The following is a 25,444-nucleotide window of genomic DNA, read 5'->3' as shown; positions in this document are numbered from 1 at the left end:
AACTAAAAATTAAAATTAATTATTCAGTGATACATTCTGCGCACATCTTGTTTTGTGAAAACCTTCAATGCATGAGCCAAGAAAACTCCCGTCACATACGCCGAATGTATCCGTAAGGCCCCATACCCGCGGTATATACCTTTAGAATATATTGGGCTGCTATGAAATGAAGAAATCAGAAACTGTAGTCTGCTGCAGCTTTAATACAGAGGAATACAGTACAAATAAAGGCTATTTTCTGATTCCAGCAAAGTGAATGAGAATCCTGAAGCCTCATGCACACTTGGCTTATCTGCAGGATATCAATTATTTCAGCATTTTTGCAGCCGATTTCATTCCTCCTGATAAGTGGGGAAAAACCTGCATAAAATAAGCATGTAAATCAACACTCATCAAAAACGCGTCTATTTTACGCTGCATTTTTCCTGCACCAAATACACATTATACCTTGTTAGTAAAATTCTAATAAGCAGAAAATCACACGGATTCTATGGGTGCAAATGGATCTACCGTAATTTCGGTATATGTCCAGTCTGTATACATTGGTGAACCTGGATAAGGGTGGTGGTCCCCAGATTTGAACTTCCCCACATCCCCTCCCTGAGACCTACAGTGATTCTTAGGTTGTTTTTTTGTGAAACTCCAACTCCCTGTGACTGTTTTGACATGCTGGGAGTTGTAGTTTTACAATAGCTGGAAGGCCACAGATTGGAGACTACTATGTAAAGAAATGAGTTTAATGATAGAAACCATTCCGCTACCGTGGGAAAGAAGACAGTGTTTCTAAAAAAAAATATATATTACTATTTTGTGTAGCCCAAAATAAATATTGGGCGGACGTCATAAGTTACATTTTCTATAGGCAAAATGTTCCAGAATAGTAAAACAAAATGAACCTGCCATACTTTATGTTATTGTCAAATTCACAGTACCTGTCTCAAAAACACTTATAGTATTCCCAGTAGACTCTGGTTACAATCCCTCCATCATTAGCACATCCAAAGCCTCGAACAGCCCTCCAGCTCTTATTCTACCATGTCTTCCATCAGAGGGAAGCTGCCGATCCCGGCCCCGAATGCTGCAGACTCGTTGCTAATTGATCCTACATTGTCTGCGCATATCAATATCTCGTTGCACTCATTGCAGGTTCGGGCAGAACTGGGCAGTGCAGCCATACATATTAATTATTCTGCACACAGATGTTCGGACCCCAGGGCTTGTCCTACAAGCTGTACAGAAACAAAGAACATGGATATAACATTGTTTTAGCTCTGCTTTGTCGAGACGGAGATACACGTGGGCAAAAGTTTAATCCATTTATCAATAGGCCTATATATAGTACGCCTAAAGCAAGGCAAAAGGTACAAAGATCAGGTATTGTACAGAAACTGAATGTTTGAATAATAATAATAAAAAAAACATAAATTTTTTTTTAATAAAAACGGCAAATATGAAGGGTCTTGCCTAAAGGACTATTTATTACATTTATTTAATAAGATTTAAGATTAATTTGTCTTATTGTTAAAATCTGTCTATTAATATGTAATGTTTTATTTGGTGTAATTTCTGTTCTCCCAAATCTGGAATAGTTTTTTTTTTGTTCATGCTCCTCTCCGTTCCAGAGATATGGCCCCATTGTCCCTGTACATAAACAAACTATCTTTATCCAACTTGGTGTGGTCTTCAAGTCTTCCATTTTGAGGACCACGTCCAGTTGGATAAAAGGTCAGATTTACATAACGGGGAAGAAAAGACTGTGATATGATAAAGCCATGACCACATTACATTTCACTTGGACTAAAGGGAAATTGTTACCTGCCATCATATCTTGTCTAGACTATCGACATTTTTTAAGCCAGTTGATCGTATTCTTTAATGTCTCTTATTTGGATTTTTCCTACATATATGGAGGCCATAAGTCTTAGGCTGCCCTCACACTAGCAGTATTTGGTCAGTATTTTACATCAGTATTTGTAAGCCAAAACCAGGAGTGGAACAATTAGAGGAAAAGTATAATAGAAACATATGCACCACTTCTGCATTTATCACCCACTCCTGGTTTTGGCTTACAAATACTGATGTAAAATACTGACCAAATACTGCTAGTGTGACGGCAGCCTTAGGCAGCGATTCTTCTCAACCATCACGTACATGGCCAATCATGAACCTATAGGAGAGGCTGCTACTAGATACCAAACATGCCAGATCCTTCATTCCCAGATTATTGGGATAGTGTTGGCAAGATCAACCAATGTTGCCTACTTTGGACCCATCTTCCTTTGCTAAATATAGCTCCACGTCTTTTTCTTCCTTCATTTCTATACACCTGATAAAGTGACAGCACTTTCTTTATTAAATACTAGATTACAGTCTCTTGTAAAACACTTACAACAAAAGTCTTTTCAGTTCTTTACAATCAATGGAAACTACCTAAAATAAACTTTGTGCAGATTTGCCGACTGTAAAGTCTCGGGAACAGTACTTATTCTGAATCCGTCAGCAGCATGTGATCCTTCTTTCACTACTTTCTCGCTCTCTGTCGGGGTTACTGAGTGTTCATTGCTTGACTCTTTTCAGATTTCTTTTTTTATACTGTTTAGAACCAGTCAACTGTGCGCTTCCTCTCAAAATTTCCGCTGCTCTTCTGAAAACCACAAGTGAGCATCTGTTAGCGGTGTTGTTATACTATCTGATCGTTGTTGCTTGAACACATCATTTTTTGTAGCTTATCAATTTACCTGTTTCCATGACTTTTTGCCAACCAATGTTGCCTACTTTGGACCCATCTTCCTTTGCTAAATATAGCTCCACGTCTTTTTCTTCCTTCATTTCTATACACCTGATAAAGTGACAGCACTTTCTTTATTAAATACTAGATTACAGTCTCTTGTAAAACACTTACAACAAAAGTCTTTTCAGTTCTTTACAATCAATGGAAACTACCTAAAATAAACTTTGTGCAGATTTGCCGACTGTAAAGTCTCGGGAACAGTACTTATTCTGAATCCGTCAGCAGCATGTGATCCTTCTTTCACTACTTTCTCGCTCTCTGTCGGGGTTACTGAGTGTTCATTGCTTGACTCTTTTCAGATTTCTTTTTTTATACTGTTTAGAACCAGTCAACTGTGCGCTTCCTCTCAAAATTTCCGCTGCTCTTCTGAAAACCACAAGTGAGCATCTGTTAGCGGTGTTGTTATACTATCTGATCGTTGTTGCTTGAACACATCATTTTTTGTAGCTTATCAATTTACCTGTTTCCATGACTTTTTGCCTTTTTGTTAGGGGTTCCACACAAACAATAGTATAGTTTGCAATAGAATACTTGCTATAAAAACAAACAAACACAAAAAATTGACCGACTGAAAGTTCATAGATTCTATCACACTCATTAGGATTTCTTTCAAAACACATTGACATTATTTTCATGGCTCTGTTTTCTAACGACAGTAAAGAAATTGTTGTTGGCAACTGAAGAAGGCCCAGTCATCATCGCTATCAGTGGGAGATCAGTACAATGACACTGCTTTCCAGGCACAAATGCATTAAAATATTTCAAGGTCAATCTAAACATTATTTAAAAGGGGTCATCCGGTGCCACTGCATTAGGAGGGAAGTGGGTAGAAGTGACGTCAATCTACAGACATCTGATGGCTTGTGTACACGAGTGGTGGGTATTGTGCTCCTTCTTCTCCTATTCATTAGAAATGTAATGCACTGAACTTCTGCATCAAGAAATGAGCTCATCTCCACAGATAGCAGCCGGCTCACCTGCGCGGGTGGTGGGCATTTATTACATGTCCTATCCTAATGACAAGGACAGGTACATGATACCTGCTGTCTGGTCTCATTGGCCCCATATAACCTCTCAATGCAGAAATGAGAGGAGCCAGATTAGCCTCTTAAGACTTTGATGTACCAAATAATTTCTGAGTTGCGTTGAGAACAGTAGCACAAAGGATACAAGATTTACTTTTCCTTTTTTTTCAAATGCCTTTCATCTCAAGTTCAAGCCATGGCGACTTGATGGATGAACGATCTGTAGAAAGTTCGATCTTGTGCAAATCTAGATAGGTCCACCAGGGTCTTCTCTGCTGTTTTGTTATCGTATCAAGCCGCTGGGTTGCTGTTCTCACTCTTCGCCTTGTTCATTCGATTCTTGCGACCATGATGTCCTTCTCCAGTGATTGCTCTCTTCATATGATGCGTCCAAAATAGTCAAGTCATAGCTTGGTGATCCTTGGTTCGAGTGAAATATCTAGCTTGATTTGTTCCAAAATTGATTTGTTTGTTCTTCTTGCCATCCAAGGTATTGATTATTATCCTTCTCCAGCAGCAGATTTCAAAGGTCTTGATTCTTCTTCTATCGTCTTTCTTTATCGTCCAGATTTTGCATCCAAATGCTACCACCAAAAAGACAAAACTATGTACGATCCGTATCCACCAGTGAAATGTTCCTAGACTTTGTAACTGTAGACTTGCTTTTTTTCCATGAGAACACTGATGGAGAACCACCTCAGGTAACACGTGACATAGGTGCCCAGTTCAGACCTAATGCCCTAGTAGTCCATCATGTTACAGAATATAATGCACATTAAATTGCTATTAAAGGAAATATTTTTCACGGCTTAGTAATTGCATCCATCTCCTAGTAGTCTGAACACTGTGTCAGGCCTATGCACAGCATGTCATTTTGTGGTCATTTTTTCACTGGAAGACCTTGCAGATTGGCCATTTGGGCAACATCATTAGCAGCGAAAATATTCTATTATGGGGTGTGATATATGTGATGGTGTAGTGACCCCTGTGGCAGCTAGGGGGCGCTCTGCGTGATATGCATGGAGGCGTATCTGTTGTGGTGATATTCGTGGTGAACCTGTAATCGGCACTGTTGTGAATGGCTGATATGTGTCGCAGAGGGAGTCTGCGTAGTAAGTCTGATGTTTTGTGTTTATGCTGGGACCTGTAGTCCCTCAAGAGTTTCTGTAATGTGTATAGTTAAGTTTGGGTGACTTACTAGGCTAGTCATGAGAGACGGGAGGGTCAGACTAGCCACACATCCACACACACATCCAGGGGTGTGGTTTCAGGTATATAATGTGACCAGGATGTGGGTCACATGGGAGGTGTGTCCGGTAGGTCCTGTGTGGTTCCTGTGTGGAACCTGTGTATGGACCTGGCCGATGAAGGTGCTGGACTGTCCTGGGAATGACTAGGGTCCTGCAAGCACCTGGGAACGGTGCGGGACTGTCCTAGGAATGACTAGGGTCCCGAATGGTGCTGGATTGGCCTAGGAATGACTAGGGTCCGGAGAGCACCTAAGACCGTGAGACTTGGCTTCGGGTGGCCTGGGTATTGGACGTGCCCGGCTGCGGAAGGACGTCCTGAAGAATACCCGGACTAGGCCACCGGCGTGATCCTGGTAACCTGAGGTAACAGGTGGAGGACGGGGTCCAGGACCTAAGCTGATAGGTGGAGGACGGGGTCCAGGACCTAAGCTGACAGGTGGAGGACGGGGTCCAGGACCTGTGGTAACGAGGTGAGGACCAGGATCTGCGGAGCCAGAGACTGTTCCTGTGTGGGGAAGCTGCAGTCCTTCGGTGAGGTCCGGACTGACTACTGTGTGCCGGACAGGCAAGTTGGGGATCCCCGTTAGGCAGCTTACCCAGAAGAGTGTTAACAGAGTGTGGGGAAGCTGGAGTCCTTCGGTGAGATCTGGACTGACTACTGTGTATTGACCAGGCGAGTTGGTGATCCCCGCTAGGCAGCTTACCCAAAGGCTGTTGGAAGAGTCGGCAAGGTGGAGCAGGAGCTCCCGTCAGGTACCAAAGAGACTGTTGGTGCCTGTTGTATTCTATGTAATGAACTGTGCTTAACCCGGTTTATCTGGCTTAATAAACCGTATGGACTGCTTTCTTTTATAAACCCGTGCTGTGTGCTTAAATATCGCGGTCAAGCGAGTGTCCCCCAACACTCTCAGTAAGAGAAACCTTACAGGGGTTTAATAGTTCTCCACCTGAAAAAAATTAATACCATTGTAGAGGAAGAGCGGTCCATAGATGCCTTCTGGATACTTTGTATTCTTATCTTAAAAAAATAAAATAAGAAAACATGTACTGATTTCATCCTTGCATTTCTGCCCTTTCATGATTTATCTACGTGGCCAAGGTGATCTAACTTGTCTCCTCTTGCAAACAATGTTTTGCTAAGGCGGCTTATAATATTCCTCAATAAATCTTTGAGTCAGCACACCAACCTCAGTGTCCTTTGTGCACAAAGGAAAAAAAATGAAAATCAATGTTCACGTAATGGATTTCAATTTGGAAAATGTGATATTTTACTAGCAAGTCAGAAAAAAAGAAGACGTTTGGCATCGTGTTGGCGAGTTGAAAATAGTCTTACGGCTTTCAATGTGAAAAAAAAGTTATTATATAGTCTGGCAGTTATTTTATCCTAATGACTAAAATCTAAGAAATTGTGAGCTTGATAATTACCCTAATTTCTTATATATTAGTTATCCATCTTTTACCAGCATCTAGACTTTTTTGGATGCAAGAAACAGAAGGCACATAGATTTTAGGAGCATGCTCTACAATATGGACGTGTAAGAGATCAGCATGTTCTCTGTGTCCTTATTGTATCAGCGGGTGCGTCAGCGCAGGGCGACATGTACACAGACCTTTAATTAAACTTTGCATCGTTATCCATGGCATCCTTCCAATGCCTAGTGTGCCAACTTAGTATGGGTTTGGCTCATTACTAGTTTAGACCATTTACCACAAGCCTCATACAGTCTAAATTCTAGAATGTTTTTTTTTTTTTCTGACCGTCTGGATCATACAAGCCATCTGCCCATTCCTGTTTAAATTTCCTCATCTTACGTTCTTTATTTTTTTTTGCCTCTATTATATTGATTGCAACGTCAGACCAACAAATTGCATTGACCACTTGACGGTAAACAATGGCGTCAATAGCATCGCTAGACTTATAGTCAGCTTTCCATTTTCAATAGAACAGGAGCTTCTTTATATACTATTCATAGTCTATCAATCGTAAAGAGAGTTTGAGACCTCGGTGCCAAAAATCCATGTGATATCTGCATTCCAGACTCACTTATTCAATTGAAAGTGGATTGTTACCAACTTAGTATTACACAAAAATTGCTTTAAAACCTACACAATCTGGCTTAATTTTAGGGTCTAAAGTTGCCCATACACAGGAGCAGCCAACCGTATTGGGTGTACTCTCCGACAAGGTTGGAGGAAAGAGGCTCAGTCATGTTACATTTCAGCATGCCCAATCCTGTACCATTGCCAAAGAGGTTTCCGCCAGAAGTGGGACATAAGAGCTGTGTTCCCGGAGCTAATAATGTCTGCCTTAGGCTGGGGTCACACTTGGCGTAAGACAATACGCCACGTATTATACGTCCGTACTACGGCCGTAATACGGAGAAATGTTCCCAAAATATTGATCCGTAGTCAGGGTGTTTCAGCGTATTTTGCACATGGCATCCTCCGTATGTAATCCGTATGGCATCCGTACTGCGAGATTTTTGCGCAGGCTTGCAAAACCGACATCTAATGGATTTATGTGCTCAAATGTTCATTAAAACATATATACAGTATATATATATATATATGTCATTGAGACACATATATATATATTCTGTATTTAGATTTCATTCAGCGCGATATCTGTGAAAAGTCGGTAATTCAATTGCCGGCTTTTCATTTCTCCTGCAAAACCCGACAGGATATGAGACATGGTTTACATACAGTAAACCATCTCATATCCCCATTTTTTTTGCATATTCCACACTACTAATGTTATATGTTTTGTAATATGTGCAAAATTTCAGCGCTGTAGCTGCTAAAATAAAGGGTTAAATGGCAGAAAAAATTGGCGTGGGCTCCCGCGCAATTTTCTCCGCCAGAATGGTAAAGCCAGTGACTGAGGGCAGATATTAATAGCCAGGAGAGGGTCCACGGTTATTGGCCCCCCCGTGGCTACAAACATCTGCCCCCAGCCACCCCAGAAAAGGCACATCTGGAAGATGCGCCTATTCTGGCACTTGGCCACTCTCTTCCCACTCCCTGTAGCGGTGGGATATGGGGTAATGAAGGGTTAATGCCACCTTGCTATTGTAAGGTGACATTAAGCCAGATTAATAATGGAGAGGCGTCAATTATGACACCTATCCATTATTAATCCAATTGTATGAAAGGGTTAAAAAACACACACACACATGATTTAAAAGTATTTTAATGAAATAAACACAGCGGTTGCTTTAATAATTTATTGCTCTCTCAATCCATCAGCAACACCCTCGCTTGGCAAAATAATAAACGCACAAGATACATACCCTCAGCTGAACCGTCACGTCCCACGAGGTAATCCATGATCTGAAGGGGTTAAAATATTTTACAAGCAGGAGCCCTGCTAATGCAGCTGTGCTCCGTGCCTGTAATCCCCGGCGAATGAATGAAATGTAGGTCATTGACCTACATTTCCTTCAGTCGCGGTGATGCGCCCCCTGGTGGATGTCCTCATATGACCTGGAGCGTGGGAAAAAGTTCCCAGGCTGCAGTTCATGAGAACATCCAGCAGGGGCGCATCACCGCGACTGAATGTAAGTATAGATCACAGCTTTCCTTTCAGCACCCGGGGATTACAGGCACGAGCGAGTAGTTTATCGCAGCTCGTGCCTGTAATATTAGTTAACCCCTTCAGATGGATTACCTCGTTGGACGTGATAGGACATCAGAAGGTATGTATCTTGTGCGTTTATTATTTTGCCAAGCGAGGGTGTTGCTGATGGATTGAGAGAGCAATAAATTATTAAAGCAACCGCTGTGTTTATTTCATTAAAATACTTTTAAATCATGTGTGTGTGTGTTTTTTAACCCTTTCATACAATTGGATTAATAATGGATAGGTGTCATAATTGACGCCTCTCCATTATTAATCTGGCTTAATATCACCTTACAATAGCAAGGTGGCATTAACCCTTCATTACCCCATATCCCACCGCTACAGGGAGTGGGAAGAGAGTGGCCAAGTGCCAGAATAGGCGCATCTTCCAGATGTGCCTTTTCTGGGGTGGCTGGGGGCAGATGTTTTTAGCCACGGGGGGGCCAATAACCGTGGACCCTCTCCTGGCTATTAATATCTGCCCTCAGTCACTGGCTTTACCATTCTGGCGGAGAAAATTGCGCGGGAGCCCACGCCAATTTTTTCCGCCATTTAACCCTTTATTTTAGCAGCTACAGCGCTGAAATTTTGCACATACACACTACTAACATTAGTAGCGTGGAATATGCAAAAAAAATGGGGATATGAGATGGTTTACTGTATGTAAACCATGTCTCATATCCTGTCGGGTTTGTGCAGGAGAAATGAAAAGCCGGCAATTGAATTACCGACTTTTCACTAACACCGCTGCGTATTTCTCGCAAGTCACACTGCTGGTCCGTGTGGAATCCGTATTTTTCTCGCCCCCATAGACTTTCATTGGCGTATTATTTGCGCAATACGCTGACAAACGCAGCATGCTGCGATTTTGTACGGCCGTAGAAAGCCGTATATTACGGATCCGTAATATACGGCTGATAGGAGCAGCCCCATTGAGAATAATTGTGCCGTATGTAATGCGAGTTTTACGGACGTAGTTTCTGCGCTCTTACGTCCGTAAAACACGCATGTGTGACCCCAGCCTTAGTTTTTCCATTCCCTTAGTAAATGTTCCCTACACAGTAGACCAGGGTGCACAAGCTGTGGCCCCCCAATTAGGGTTTTCTTTTCATTACCTAACATTTTGGGCCTTTTTTTTTTTATTTAAGTCAACCGAACTCCTACGTCTATAGTGATTTTTCTGCTCCAGCTATTGAAATTGTCCATCCAAGGTCTGTCTGGCAGGAAGTTTTTATGTTTTATTGTAATACGGTGTTCAAAAATTTTTTCCCCAGGAATTATTGATATAATTAAGATTCATGTAGAAAAGGTGAAAAGAACTACAGCAAGATGTAGTTAGTTAATTTGCCCCGCCATAAAGTAATAAAGGTGAAGCTAGCGACGTGTATACTTTTATGAACAGCGCGATTTACATTATTAACTTTCATTTCTTTTGATTATAAATTCAGATTCTAAAATGGTAATGAGTGACGGGACAAAGTATAGCCTTTCACTTTTTTTCAATCCTCTGAAGAAAGTTAAGGTTTATTACAGAGGACAAAAGATCTGAAAAAATGGTTCAGCATTATGAGAAAGTGCTCATATTAAGCTTTTTTCATTTATCTGGTGCAGGAATTAAATGAATTGCATATCAAAAAGAATAGGATTTACAGTAACTAAGGTTAGACTTTTTGTGCATATTTCAGTAGTGCTTTCAAGTATATAAAACTTTGGCATGCTATTATTAGGAGAAAATGGCATCTTTCTCCCCTCCCACCCGCCTTTAGCTCTTCTTCCTTGTCTACAGCTTCTTTTAACCCTTTAACCCCCGGAGCTTTTTTCGGTTTTGCATTTTGTTTTTCGCTCCCCTCCTTCCCAGAGCCATAACTTTTTTTATTTTTCGGCAATATGGCCATGTAAGGGCTTGTTTTTTGCGGGACGAGTTGTACTTTTAAATGACACCATTGCTTTTACCATGTCATGTACTAGAAAACAGGAAAAAAAACTCCAAGTGCGCGATTCCGCCCGTGCTTATTGCGGGCATATGTCAGCTGTTCAAAACAGCTGACATGTCCCGGCTTTGATGCGGGCTCACCGCCCGGAGCCCGCATCAAAGCGGGGGTTCTGCTATCAGATGTACTATTCCGTCCGATGGCAGAAAGGGGTTAAAGGGAATCTGGCACCAGGTTTTTGCTATGAAATAAGCATAATGCAGTGGAAGAGACCCGGATTCCAGTTATGTGTCACTTACTAGGCTGTGTTTTGCTGTTTAACCCCTTAACGCCACAGCCCTTTTTAGTTTTTGAGTTCCTGTTTTTCGCTACCCTCCTTCCCAGAGCAATAACTTTTTAACTTGTCCGTCAATATGGTTATGTGAGGGCTTACTTTTTGCGGGACGAGTTGTACTTTTGAAAGGCACCAATGTTTTTTGCCATATTGTGTACTCGAAAACGGGAAAAAAATTCCAAGTGTGGGGAAACTGTTTTTTGGATTTTTTTTTTTTAAATGTTCACCAAATGCTAAAACTGACCTGCCATTATGATTCTCTAGGTCATTATCAGTTCGTAGATACGAAACATGTCTAGGTTGTTTTTTATTTAGATGGTGAAAAAAAAATCAGTTTGTAAAAGAATAAATAAACAACATTTGCGTGGGTGAGGGCTTATTTTTTGCGAACTGAGCTGACGTTTTTAATTATCCCATCTTGATGTGCATACATATGATTATGATCTTAATTCTGGCGTTTTGACTTTTTTTTTTGCTACGCCGTTTACCGATTGGATTAATTCTTTCTATAGCTTGAAAGATCGGGTGATTCTGAATGCAGCGATAACAAATATGTGTATATTTTATTATTATTGTTTTATTTTGAATGGGCTGAATGGGTGAGGTGAACTTTTATATTTTTATTTTTTTAAAAACTTTTTTTTTTACTTTTAGCATGCTTCAATAGTCTCCATGGGAGACTAGAAGCTGAAGTTGTCCGATCGCCTCTGCTACACACAAGCGATGATCAGCGGCAGCACTCATAGCAATCCAGCAATGACAACCACAGGGGTCTCCTGCAGACCCTGGGGTGTCATGTCAACCCATGTCAATCCATCGGCAACCCGCGATCACGTGACGCGGGCTCCGATGGGCGGGATCAGTGATGCGCTTCTTGCACGATCACATTAAATGCCGTGGTCAGAGATTGACAGCTGCATTTAAAGGGTTAACAGCCGCAGGTGGAGCGTGATTCCACTCGTGGCTGTTAGGGGCACATGTCTGCTGTTCAAAACAGCAGACAAGTGCCAGGAAAAATGTGGGCACAGCATCAGAGCCCACATCAAAGGGAGGAACATGACATGTGCCATACATGTACGGTGCATGTCATGAAAAGGTTAAACACAATCAGTGTTTTATCAGCAGGAGATTATCACTACAGGACTAGTCTCATGTCTCCTGTACAGCCCCACCCCCACCACTGATTAACAGCTTTTTTTCAATAATCATAGTACACAAAAGCTGCTAATCAATGGTGTGGATGAAATTTTACAGGGCTTAACTTTACAGCTCTCCTACATCTGCAGCAGAGAAAACCATGACTATGACTAAACTAACAGATACATCACTGGAATCAGGGTCTCTGTCCCCACCTAATGCTGCTGTCATATTACATAGCAAAAAACTGCTTATATATTCACTTTAAATGTTTAAGAACCTTCTTGGTCAAATAATCTGTCTAAAATATTATATACGGTATTTATATATATGATTTTTTTCATAATTATGTTCCGCATGTGAATAGAAAATTACATGACAATTGGGTATTCGTGATACCTGTGAGTTTCACCCCCCCATCTAAAACATCACAACCCCATTCAACCTACCAAACTAAATACCCTTCCCCGACAAATAATGACTCACCATACTTTCATTTGGATAAATTGGCCACAGCAGCCTTTATTAACATTTAACATAACAATTTATTTTATGTAACATTATCCATGGGGAGGGCGGCCCTTGAAGTCCCAAACTGTAACAGCCTCAAGTCCAGAAACTTGGCCCCCAGGTTGAGTCTTGCCTCTAGCTGCTAGGCACCAGCTCAGAGACACTAAGAGACTCGACCGGCCAATATCCGCCAAAAATACCCATGGATCCCAGTTATCTCCTCCGTGTGACCATTCGTTCCATTCCACTTAATCCACCCAAGGGGGAGTCCAGGATCTTTGAGATCCCCCACCCCTTCCAAGCCGCCATCTACTAGCACCACCAACCTCGAGGACCTCCTCCCCAAGCACAGCCAAGTAGCGAATAACACAGCCCACGTAGTATATAACACAGCCAATGTAGTATATAGCACAGCCACGTAGTATATAACACAGCCACGTAGTATATTGCCCAGCCACGTAGTATATTGCCCAGCCACGTAGTATATAGCACAGCCCCGTAGTATATAGCACAGCCCACGTAGTAAATAGCACAGACACATAGTATATTGCCCAGCCACGTAGTATATTGCCCAGCCACGTAGTATATTGCCCAGCCACGTAGTATATTGCCCAGCCACGTAGTATATTGCCCAGCCACGTAGTATATTGCCCAGCCACGTAGTATATAGCAGACACGTAGTATATAGCACAGACACGTAGTATATAGCACAGAAACATAGTATATTGCCCAGCCACGTAGTATATTGCCCAGCCATGTAGTATATTGCCCAGCCACGTAGTATATTGCCCAGCCACGTAGTATATAGCACAGCTCCGTAGTATATAGCACAGCCCAAGTAGTAAATAGCACAGACACATAATATATTGCCCAGCCACGTAGTATATTGCCCAGCCACGTAGTATATTGCCCAGCCACGTAGTATATTGCCCAGCCACGTAGTATATTGCCCAGCCACGTAGTATATTGCCCAGCCACGTAGTATATAGCAGACACGTAGTATATAGCACAGACATGTAGTACATAGCACAGACACATAGTATATTGCCCAGCCACATAGTATATTGCCCAGCCATGTAGTATATTGCCCAGCCACGTAGTATATTTCCCAGCCATGTAATATATTGCACAGCCACGTAGTATATAGCACAGATACGTAGTATATAACACTGTCCATGCAGTATATAACCCAGGCCACGTAGTATAGAGCACAGCAATGTAGTATATTGCCCAGCCACGTAATATATACCACAGCCACGTAGTACATAGCACAGCCCACATAGTATATAGCACAAAGATGTAGTATATAACACAGCCCACGCAGTATCTAACACAGCCCACGTAGTATATAGCAATGTGGGCACCATATCCCTGTTAAAAAAATAATTAAAATAAAGAATAGTTATATACTCACCTTCTGTCGGACACCGGATCCAGCCCAGGCGTTTACCGATGCTCGTCGCGATGCTCTGGTCCCAAGAGTGCATTGCGGTCTCGCGAGATGATGACGCAGCGGTCTCGCGAGACCACTACGTCATCATCTCGTGAGACCGCAATGCATGGACCGGACCGTCGCGAGGAGCGGGAAAGGCCTGGGCTGGATCCGGGGGGCCGACAGAAGGTGAGTATATAATGATTTTTTATTTTTATTTTATTATTTTTAACATTAGATCTTTTTTACTATTGATGCTGCATCAGTATAACAAAAAAAAGTATAATGATAACTGTTAGCAGGCATTAACCAGGTCAGGTTTTACATCTAAAAATATATTGACATACAGAATCTCATAAAAGCCTCTCCTCTGAAAATAGGACGATTGGGTGATAAGCATTGCGGCTGTAAACAGAATACATGTTATCTGGCACTAGATCAAGTTTGTCTGTTTGCTGAGCCACCCAAACATCACACACCCTAAAAAAAAAACCAGGAGATCAATGCTAATGAAGCAAAAAAAGGGAAAAAATACACTGTAGTTTAAGTGGTTTAACATCCACAGAGATATACAGTTGTGGCCAAAAGTATTGACACCCTTGCAATTCTGTCAGATAATACTCAGTTTCTTCCTGAAAATGACTGCAAACACAAATTCTTTGTTATTATTATCTTCATTTAATTTGTCTTAAATGAAATAACACAAAAAGAATTGTCCTAAAGCCAAATTGGATATAATTCCACACCAAACATAAAAAAGGGGGTGGACAAAAGTATTGGCACTGTTCGAAAAATCATGTGATGCTTCTCTAATTTGTGTAATTAACAGCACCTGTAACTTACCTGTGGCACCTAACAGGTGTTGGCAATAACTAGATCACACTTGCAGCCAGTGGACATGGATTAAAGTTGACTCAACCTCTGTCCTGTGTCCTTGTGTGTACCACATTGAGCATGGAGAAAAGAAAGACCAAAGAACTGTCTGAGGACTTGAGAAACCAAATTGTGAGGAAGCATGAGCAAACTCAAGGCTACAAGTCCATCTCCAAAGACCTGAATGTTCCTGTGTCTACCGGGCACAGTGTCATCAAGAAGTTTAAAGCCCATGGCACTGTGGCTAACCTCCCTAGATGTGGACGGAAAAGAAAAATTGACAAGAAATTTCAAGGCAAGATTGTGCGGATGTTGGATAAAGAACCTCGACTAACATCCAAACAAGTTCAAGCTGCCCTGCAGTCCGAGGGTACAACAGTGTCAACCCGTACTATCCGTCAGCGTCTGAACGAAAAGGGACTGTATGGTAGGAGACCCAGGAAGACCCCACTTCTTACCCCGAGACATAAAAAAGCCAGGCTGGAGTTTGCCAAAACTTACCTGAAAAAGCCTAAAACGTTTTGGAAGAATGTTCTCTGGTCAGATGAGACAAAAGTAGAGCTTTCTGGGCAAAGGCATCAACATAGAGTTTACAGGAGAAAAAAAGAGGCATTCAAAGAAAAGAACACGGTCCCTACAGTCAAACATGGCGGAGGTTCCCTGATGTTTTGGGGTTGCTTTGCTGCCTCTGGCACTGGACTGCTTGACCATGTGCATGGCATTATGATAGCTGAAGACTACCAACAAATTTTGCAGCATAATGTAGGGCCCAGTGTGAGAAAGCTGGGTCTGCCTCAGAGGTCATGGGTCTTCCAGCAGGACAATGACCCAAAACACACTTCAAAAAGCACTAGAAAATGGTTTGAGAGAAAGCGCTGGAGACTTCTAAGGTGGCCAGCAATGAGTCCAGACCTGAATCCCATAGAACACCTGTGGAGAGATCTAAAAATGTCAGTTTGGAAAAGGCACCCTTCAAATATCAGGGACCTGGAGCAGTTTGCCAAAGAAGAATGGTCTAAAATTCCAGCAGAGCATTGTAAGAAACTCATTGATGGTTACCGGAAGCAGTTGGTCGCAGTTATTTTGGCTAAAGGTTGTGCAACCAAGTATTAGGCTGAGGGTGCCAATACTTTTGTCTGGCCAATTTTTGGAGTTTTGTGTGAAATGATCAATGTTTTGCTTTTTGCTTCATTCTCTTTTGTGTTTTTTCATTTAAGACAAATTAAATGAAGATAATAATACCAAAGAATTAGTGATTGCAATCATTTTCAGGAAGAAACTGAGTATTATCTGACAGAATTGCAGGGGTGTCAATACTTTTGACCACAACTGTATAAGCCAATCACCAGCGACACAAAACTGTTTAGTATAAATTAAAAAAACAAAAACAAACAAACAAACAAACATTTCTGAACTCCAGTCTTCAAGAGCCACCTACAGATCAGGTTTTAAGGATTTATTTAGGCAATACTAAGGAAATCCTGAAAACCTGATCTGCTTGTGGCTTTTGGGGACTAGAGTTGGGGGACACTGCTGTTGATGGTCAATGGGAAATGTTTACTCCACAGAAAGCAGATGTGATCAAATCCTGTCCTGTCTGTATACTGTCTTTTTTCCCCCCCTACCCCTGCCCAGGAGCTGTGGTATGATCAGACCATGTTCCTGCACGGTCAGACACAGACATTATACAGTACACAGCAGGGGCACATTTATAAGATTATCTCAGCACAGGAACATTTTATTTACACACATCCAGTTGTGGAAATTATTATTCCAAGATCTATTGAGTAAACATATAGTTTGCTTGTGGGGAAAACACCTTCAGGCTGTGTGCACATGTTCAGGATTTTGCGCAGTTTTTCGCTATAAAAACGAGATAAAACCGTGAAAAAAACACATATATTAAGCATCCTATTATTAGAATGCAATCCGCAATTTTTGTGCACATGTTGCGTTTTTTTTCTGTGGCAGAATCGCATTACGGAAAAAAAACACAACATGTTCATTCTTTGTGCGGAATCGCGGGGATTCCGCACACATAGGAATGCATTGATCCGCTTAGTTTCCACATGGGGCTATGCGCACCATGCGAGAAGTAAGCGGATCATGTGTGGTTGGTACCCAGGGTGGAGGAGAGGAGACTTTCCTCCAGGCCCTGGGAACCATATACCTGTAAAAAAAAAAAAAGAATTAAAATAAAAAATCGTGATATTCTCACCTTCCGGCGTCCCCGATGCCCACGATGCTCCCATTCCCAGTAATATGTGCTCCACACACACACTCTAGGTGCTCAGAGGGGTAAGCGTATCCCAAATAATGGGCTCAAGAAAGTGTCTCCGCCTCATGTAGCTATCAATGTACTGGATGACGTGCATGCACAGCTAGATCTATTCACTTATATGGCGTTTACTAAAAAATCTGTGCAAATTCAGCTACTTTTAGAAATCCCATACAAGTGAATGTTGCATGTACAACAACCTATTTGTCATAGTGCCATGAGACGGAGCCCCAATCATAAGATCAAAGAAGATTCCTGATGTAGTACCCGCATAGGTTGAAAAAACACCAACGTCCATCAAGTTCAATCTTTCTTCATCAATTACACACTTTGCCTCTAATTGAACTATAACCCACAATGTTATGTGTATCGAGGAAATCATCCAGCACTTTTTAAAAGCTGTTATAGTGTCTGCCATTACTACCTCTTGTGGTCGGCATTCCCCCGTCTGACTGCTCTAACTGTAAAGAACCCTTTCCTATTTAGCTGCCAGAATCGCCTTTCTTCACCATCTATCAGTCCATTATGGCATATCCTGACAGGATCATCGAAAGGTCAGTTAGTGTGTGCCTCTGGCTTGGGCATTTTGGAAGAACTATTAAAATAGAGAAATACTCAGCCTGCTGTTTCCAAGTTTATAATCCTTAAAGTTTACCACTAATTAATATGTATAATTTTATGTATGTATTTTTTATTTTTGCTTCTCTTGAAAGTCACCAGGGATTGTTTCAAAGAAGACGAAGTATTGCTGTTCGCTCTCTGTGACTGTTACCACTGAATACAAATCATTATCAAGTAAAGCGACGGGCGAATCCCCAGCAGAATAAACTTATCACAAAGCAACATCACATCCCAGTATCAATAAAACACGCACAGATGTACACACTCCCTATAAACCCCCGATAGACAACACCTCCACTTTTGCTCCGCATTTGATTTTTTTTTCTAAATCTTTCACAATATGTTCCTCAAGTCAGAGAGTCGCAGCAATTTATCTAACACCCTATTAACTTTTTTATGAAGGGGTTTGGTTGGGTATTGCAGTCTGCTAGACTTTTTTTTCAAAAGCACCAGTTCACAGATAGACCAATAATGAGGTCTAGTTTTTTAAAAAAACACAACGTCACTCTATTAAAGCTTCATTCTAAAAGCCATGGTGAAAATTAGGAATATTTTTATTGCAGCAAGCAAAATGGCCAATTTGGCGTGCAAGTTATAGCCTTCCTAAAAGCTTGCTGGACTGAATTGTACACTGAAGGGATTAATATCCCGAAAAAGAAACCTCATGTGCCCATTGTCCTATACGTCACACTGTACTCCCATAATGCCAGAGCAGTTGTATTTTATGATGCATTTCAATTTTTTCACAGTAGGTAATTTAGAATCTGATGACATAACCAAATAGACTTAAAAGGGGTATTCCCATCTCCAAAATCCTATCCCATTACATAGTAGGTGTAATGATAATACTATTACCAAATACCTCCAATTAGAAATGTAGGATAGTTTTCCTGATTCACTAAGTCTCTTTCCTCATGTGCAGGCATTGTAGGACCTTAGGTATCCATGGTTACGACCACTGATATAGTGACAGTTAGCTAGTTGCCAGTGGTCGTAACTAGAGTTGAGCGAATTTGATCGGGTCAGGGCTTATTTGGCAAGCTATAGCACTTACCGAATAAGCTGCAGAGGGAACCCGGATACATGGAGCGCACTGGCTGATCACCGGCTGTGTGACAGTCACGACACATGCATGGAGTGCCCAACACACTGGCTTTCCATACATGTGTTGTGACTGACACAGCCGTGACACATGTAGCTGTGGAGCCTAACAGCTGATCAGCCGCAACGATCCAGGAAGACGGGTTCCCTCTGCAGCTTATTCGGTAAGCGCTATAGCTTGCCAAATAAGCCCTGACCCGATCAAATTCGCTCATCTCTAGTCGTAATCGTAACCATGGATACATAAAGTCCTGCAATGCCTGCACATGAGAAAAGAGACATAGCGAATCAGGAAAACTAGACTACATTTTTAATTGGAGGCATTTTCTAATATTAATTATTATTATTAATATTAGCAAATACCTCCCATTAGAAAAGAAGTCTAGATTTGCTATGTCTCTTTCCTACTACATATTGGGATAGGATCTTGGAGATGGGAATACCGCTTTAAGCTGAGCCCTGCCAGATATCCACATTGGACCGAAAGTGAAAACTTAGCAAGCCAAAATAAATCAGCTGAAGGCATTGCAATGGCCTGCCAAGTTCCTAAATGGCATCAGAAAACAAACACATCCTGTATCTCCTCCACGCTGTTCACACACAACACTTGTCCAGCAGAATGACAAAAGTAAACTTTACACTCCTAGTGCCAAACTCCTACATGCGATATATTCCCTCTTTTAAAGGCTCTTCGCAAGTTCTCTTTCCACTGTCTTTCATCTGTGCATCATTCTCCATGACCATTGTTCTTTGTGCAGCTCTCCTCTCAACTAACCAACCCATTGTCTTCTTTTCCATCCCAGCTGGCCGGCATAGAAATATATAACCTCTCTCAGCAGCCTTGTATAAGAAATCATGGTAGTAAAGCTACTTTAAATTTTACATTGAATGTTAGCAATTAAACGTTTGATACTGAGCACACCTGCAGAAGTGACAGCTTTGAGGTCATTATCAATAAAAAGTAAAATAGAATGGAATGTAGTCATTGAAAAGAATTGTCCCATTTAAAAAAACTAGTTACCATAGATGGCACGAGCTGCTGAGCTCATCGATTGGCTGCAGCTGTTTCAACATGAAAAAGCACTGCACACAAACATCAGAAACCAGGACAGCAGCAGAGAGCCATTGCTGGAAACTCCGTTTGTTTTATCGTAACCCCAGCTAATAGCTGAACATTTTCCAAAAAATTGGTCAAACCCTCAAATATATACCCCACAGTTTGGGCATAGCTGTGCTGATCCACTTATAATAAACATAATGGGATTGGAGAAGCTGGAAAAAAAAGTCAGACACCCAGCAACATGCACCCCTAATTACTCCATGTTGCGATATTCTGATGCTGGAATAGACGTCACATTACTGGACAGCGTAGGTGGGTCACAAATCTGGGAGCCTTTGCCCTAAATGTCTGATAAAAAGAATAAGGATACAATAATACCCAACTTTCAATAAGCCGAGTCACTAATGGGAGTAGAAAATAAGAAAAGCTAGGTAAGCATGTGTGTCACATGCTCTACTTTAACGTCTATGGGAGTTAAGGTGGCAGTGTAATGATTTTTTTTAATTCATTCTGTAAAAAGTCCTAATATATGGAACTTTGCCAGTATTACCTTAAGGGCTCATACTCACTTGCGAGAAACTCAGATGAGTCTCGCACGGCAATACCTGGCACTCAGGAGCGGAGCGTGCGGCTGCATGTATTGCTATGCAATATGAGTGCCGGGCGCAGTGCCGGGTATTGCCGTGCGAGACTCATCCGAGTTTCTCGCAAGTGAGTATGAGCCCTTATTCTGTGTTCTATTCTATCTAAACATTTGCAGGAAACATCTATTAGATCATGTGATCATATGTTGATTTCACTTAGGAGTTATACAATTTTATTCTCCGTGAAGGAAGTCACAAGTTCTTGTATGATGATATTTGCCTAGACTGAAGTCTTCCACAGGCGGGAAATACATGAGCTCCTATCACAGATAAGGATGATTACTGTACAGCTCCTTTCACAGTTGTAATGACGGAGATGGCAGTTCAATCTCTCTGATTGTACACTTATGATTGACAAGAGGGAATCAATTCACTGGATCTTGGTACAGCAGCAGTGTCAGTAACATGTGGCCGTGGGACAAAGGCTCTGAAATGACTCTTGCCTGACAGAATCCCGTCACCTTTTCTGATTTGCAGGTCTGGTGTGATGTCAATGTTGTGGCACTCTTGTGGCATGAGATGTTCTGAAGAGGCACTTGGGATGCTGGCAGATACAATGCAGTTTACAGGGTTACAGGTTACTGACGTGGCACCAGTCAAGGGGCATACAAATTTATTGGCTCATCTCCATTGGGGGGGATTTAGAGAGAAAAGTACAGGCCCTAACTGCCCATGTAATGCTATGCTGATGCCTCATGGGATTGATCGAGCATAGGAGGAATAAAATGCAGTATGAGATCTGGGAATCAAAATGCACTCTGAAGATAGAGGAGACAGTACTGTAAGTGCAACATGTACAAAGGTGCAGTGTGAACAAGAAGGGCTGCAGAAGAAAAGTTTAGCTGCACTGTTTATTTGTTTTTTTTTTGTTTTTTTAAAGGAAGCATTTAGATATTTTTGCAACATATTTTCTAGAAGATCTAGTGGGGCATTGCTATTGCCACTATTTATGAAGAGATCATCGGAACACTAATAAATATAACTGTATTTATTCAAGATCTTTATTGAACAATTTACTGTTATAAAAGAGAGGAAAAAAGAACAGGAGCACTCAGGGCCGGACTGGCCATTTGGCAATTCTGGCAAATGCCAGAAGGGCCTGTCTGGTGAAGGGCCACCTTGACTGTTACACTGTTAACAGAATTGTTGTTCTCAAGACACCCATACTGTTAAGAGTTGTGACGGAGCACAAAGTCGGTGACCCCAGCAGGCCACAGGTATCATTAGAATTAACGGTCTTGGTAGTAAATCTTCCTTTCCTCCATCCAGCGTAATCTTAGTAATATATCCCATCTGGTGCTTGGGGACGGGGACAGCATGGCCTGTGTGATTTCAAATGCCAGGGCTGAATTTCAGCCCCAGTCCGTACCTGGGAGTACTACAGTCATAACGCTACTGCTCAAAATAGAATAGTTCTCGTGATTATTCTTTTTATTGGCATCAAACATTAACCTGCTTCTAAACCAGTTTGGCCTCGTCTTCAGAATTGGAAGATCATATCTGGTCTTATAATCATGCAATATAGAATAGTGTCAATGAGGCTTTGTTTGTTCTTTACAACAGGATAAATGACTAAGCTTTAGGACTATGGCTTACGGTAAAAAGTGAGTCTTATAATGTGCAAGGATGCGAGTAGACTGTTAGTTGTGCACGTGCAGATGGTCTTCATACCAGAACTAATTATACGGTAACTATAACTATATATATATAACTATAACTGCGCTTCATTGTAAAGCTATGCAAAGTAACAGAAAATGTATATGTTCATTATCACTTAGCATTAACAGAGCCTGCCACATATATACACACACAAGCATCATTTATAAATGATATTATAGGATTATGTAACATACCAAGTCTCACAAGTGACAGCGACTCGGACGCTGATCTGCAAGATGCTACACTTCCGAGGCCCCCACAATCCTCACTCACAATGTAAGCAGAGACGCACAAGCTCCATGTGGAAGTATAATAACCGCTGTACATTACACGTATGACACTGTGCTGATAGGAAACAGATGCTGCGCAGCGAAGGTATTTTACATCCATTACTCAATGTGAAAATATCACTTCTTGAAAGCGAGACATTTTACCCCTGTTTACAAAGCCCACCGGAGAAATCCCCATCCACCTGCCCTTCTATATTCAGTAAATACAGGTTCGCAATCACCTTTGTAATTACAATCACCTGATTACGGTTCTAACAAAGTCGCTGTCGCTTTCTAAACTCCAAGACTTTTCTCACTTCAGTTTCCAGGAGTCGATCTTATCCGAATTGTTTTTTTTATTTATCTTTTTTCATAAAAACTAATAAATGTTTGTAGAAATTATGTTAACAGCAACAGATACAATGCAATAAATACAACTCAATGTACACCCCATAGAGTGGGATATCTATGGATGCACCCAATAGAGTGCAGAATTTCCAAAACTCGAAAATATATAGGTGCAGCTATGTGCACCAGAACAAATGGTTCGGGAGCTACTACAATAAGGGAGCAATGCTAGCATTGTCTAAATTGTCTGCCATTGTCCCCCACCCACCACCCATTACAAAGCCAAGCAAATTTCCTATCATGACAGTTCCTGCACATGTGCTATCTGTGATATTGACAGCTGGCACTCGCACCCATTTTATTTTATGGAGCTGTGCACATGTCCGATTTTCTCCCTCCGATAGATTTGCCTCTGAGAATTGGGAGGAAGTCGTCCATTCATGTCAATAGGTATGTAAAAAAAAGGACTGCACTCGGATGACATCAGCGTGCGGTACAATTTTCAGGAACTAACATAGTGGAGAATTTTTTATCCTAGAAAATTAGATTTTGAGAGTCTATCATTAGCATAATTGAACAAGTTTTGGTCAGATGGATAGAAAATAGTTCTATGAACCCTATACTAACACAGCTAAACAGCAAAAGTGCTCTCATAGCATATCATTGCCCTCACCCCAGAATCAGCCTGCAACAGAGACCTCAACCAGCAAAACTGCTCAACAAAGAAAACATGAAACTATTAAAAAGGTGGAATAATAGTGACCCCATTACAAAACCAATATGTCCCCACACACATGCCCAAGTTGGTCTCTCCTTCACTAGAGTTGGGGTATGTTTCCACGTTCAGGATGGCCGGCGGTATCGCCGCAGCGGCGAAGCCGCTCGGCGCTAAGCCCCGCCCCCTTTCTGGGACGCGATCATGCCGGATGTGTTAACTCTTCACATCCGGGATGATCGCTCTCTCCCATAGCGCCCTGTGATATGCCTTGCGCGGGGACGCTGCGTCCCCGCAAGGTGTACGGACATGCTGCGATCTGAAAAGACGCGCAGCATGTCCGGAGTCGCAGGGCCGCCGCGTGCGGGTTTCCACGCATAGTGGAGACGGGATTTCATAAAATCCCCTCCACTATGCTGGAACATCTGGACGCTGCTTGTTTGACGCTGCAGCTCTGCGCAGCGTCAAACAAGCAGCGTTTCCTGACCGTGGAAACATACCCTAACCCTCCCTCCATATATTATGCTTACAGGCGTCCCGCGAGGATACCAGACAGACCAGCAATTTTATAGCAGACATCTCACAAAATTTGCAATTTGACTGAAAAAAAATAAAAATAAAACCTTTCACAAGTGACAGATCCACTTTATGAAAACAGCTTCCCCCACAGATGAAGCATTATATTAGTACAGGCCCTCTTTTTTGGTTTTATTAATTAAGATGCATGAAATGTTTTTGCGACATGCCTCTGGGACCACAAAAGCTTTTACATTCTCAGCATGGGAAGGTGAACTTTGTAAGTATAATGCTTGGAAATTAATGTTGAATTGTAAATTCCAAGAAGAAAGAAGAAATCTTTCCATAGTTCTGTATATGATAATATAAGGGCACTAGGGATATTTATATTTCTTGACCTGAAATGTGCGGTATTTTTTATTTTTCATGCAACTAGTATCGCAGGAATGAATGCAGAACAGGCGACTATTACTTTTGGAATTAGAAAAAATGGATTGTGTCAAACAGTCTGGTTGCAAAGGATACAATGCCCATCAGCCATAGTCATGCACATCTCTAGGAGCAAAAAGTTCTGAAATAAGGCCGGAGTCACTCTAAAGTCCAATACAGCCGAGTGCTATGGGATAAAACATCCGATAGCTCTCAGCCCAGTGTTACTCTATGGGGCAGCTCAGATCTGCGCTTATTTTCTCATGCCGAATCCGCAGAGGCCATAACTTTTTTATTATTTTGTCAATATGGCCGTATAAGGGCTTGGTTTCTGAGGGACGAGTTGAACTTTTAAACAACTCCATTGGTTTTACCATATCGTGTACGGGAAAACAAATTCCAGGCACGGTGACATGGTAAAAAAAAAACAAAAAACAATTGTGGAAAATTGTTTTTTTTTTTTTTTCTATGTTCACTAAATGCTAAAACTGAGCCGCCATTATGATTCTCCAAGTCATTACGGGTTCGCAGATACCAAACATATGACAAAAAAATGTAATTCTGGAGTTTTGATTTTCTTGTTAGGCCAGTCTCACACGTCCAGATAATTCCGGTACCGGAGTTATCCGTGTCCGTGTGCTCACGTAGACTATCCGTGTGTGATGTCCGTGAGTACGTTTTTAAGGTCCGTGTGCTGTCCGTGTCCGCGTATTGCAACAATTTTTACAATTTTAACCCTATGACAGGAAAAAAGCACACGGACAGCATCTGTGTGCAGTACGTGTTTACATGGACCCATTGACTTTATTGGGTCCGTGTGATCCGTGCGCTCCCACAAACACTGACATGTCAACGTGTTTTGCAAACGGAAACACGGTCCGTGAAAACACGCTGACATG

At 41.7% G+C, this 25,444-nt stretch overlaps 1 protein-coding gene and 1 long non-coding RNA gene across 2 annotated transcripts in view; one reads left to right on the top strand and one right to left on the bottom strand.

Moving 5' to 3' along the window:
* DIPK1A (divergent protein kinase domain 1A) overlaps positions 1-25,444 on the bottom strand; it is a 121,491-nt gene that overhangs the window by 59,768 nt on the left and 36,279 nt on the right. The window lies entirely within an intron of this gene.
* LOC143788017 (uncharacterized) overlaps positions 1-25,444 on the top strand; it is a 42,877-nt gene that overhangs the window by 14,509 nt on the left and 2,924 nt on the right. The window lies entirely within an intron of this gene.

This window comes from Ranitomeya variabilis, chromosome 8 (genome assembly GCF_051348905.1).
Source record: "Ranitomeya variabilis isolate aRanVar5 chromosome 8, aRanVar5.hap1, whole genome shotgun sequence".
Classification (NCBI taxonomy): domain Eukaryota; kingdom Metazoa; phylum Chordata; class Amphibia; order Anura; family Dendrobatidae; genus Ranitomeya; species Ranitomeya variabilis.
Note: the sequence above shows the minus strand (reverse complement) of the source record. Positions and strands in the feature narration are given on the sequence as shown.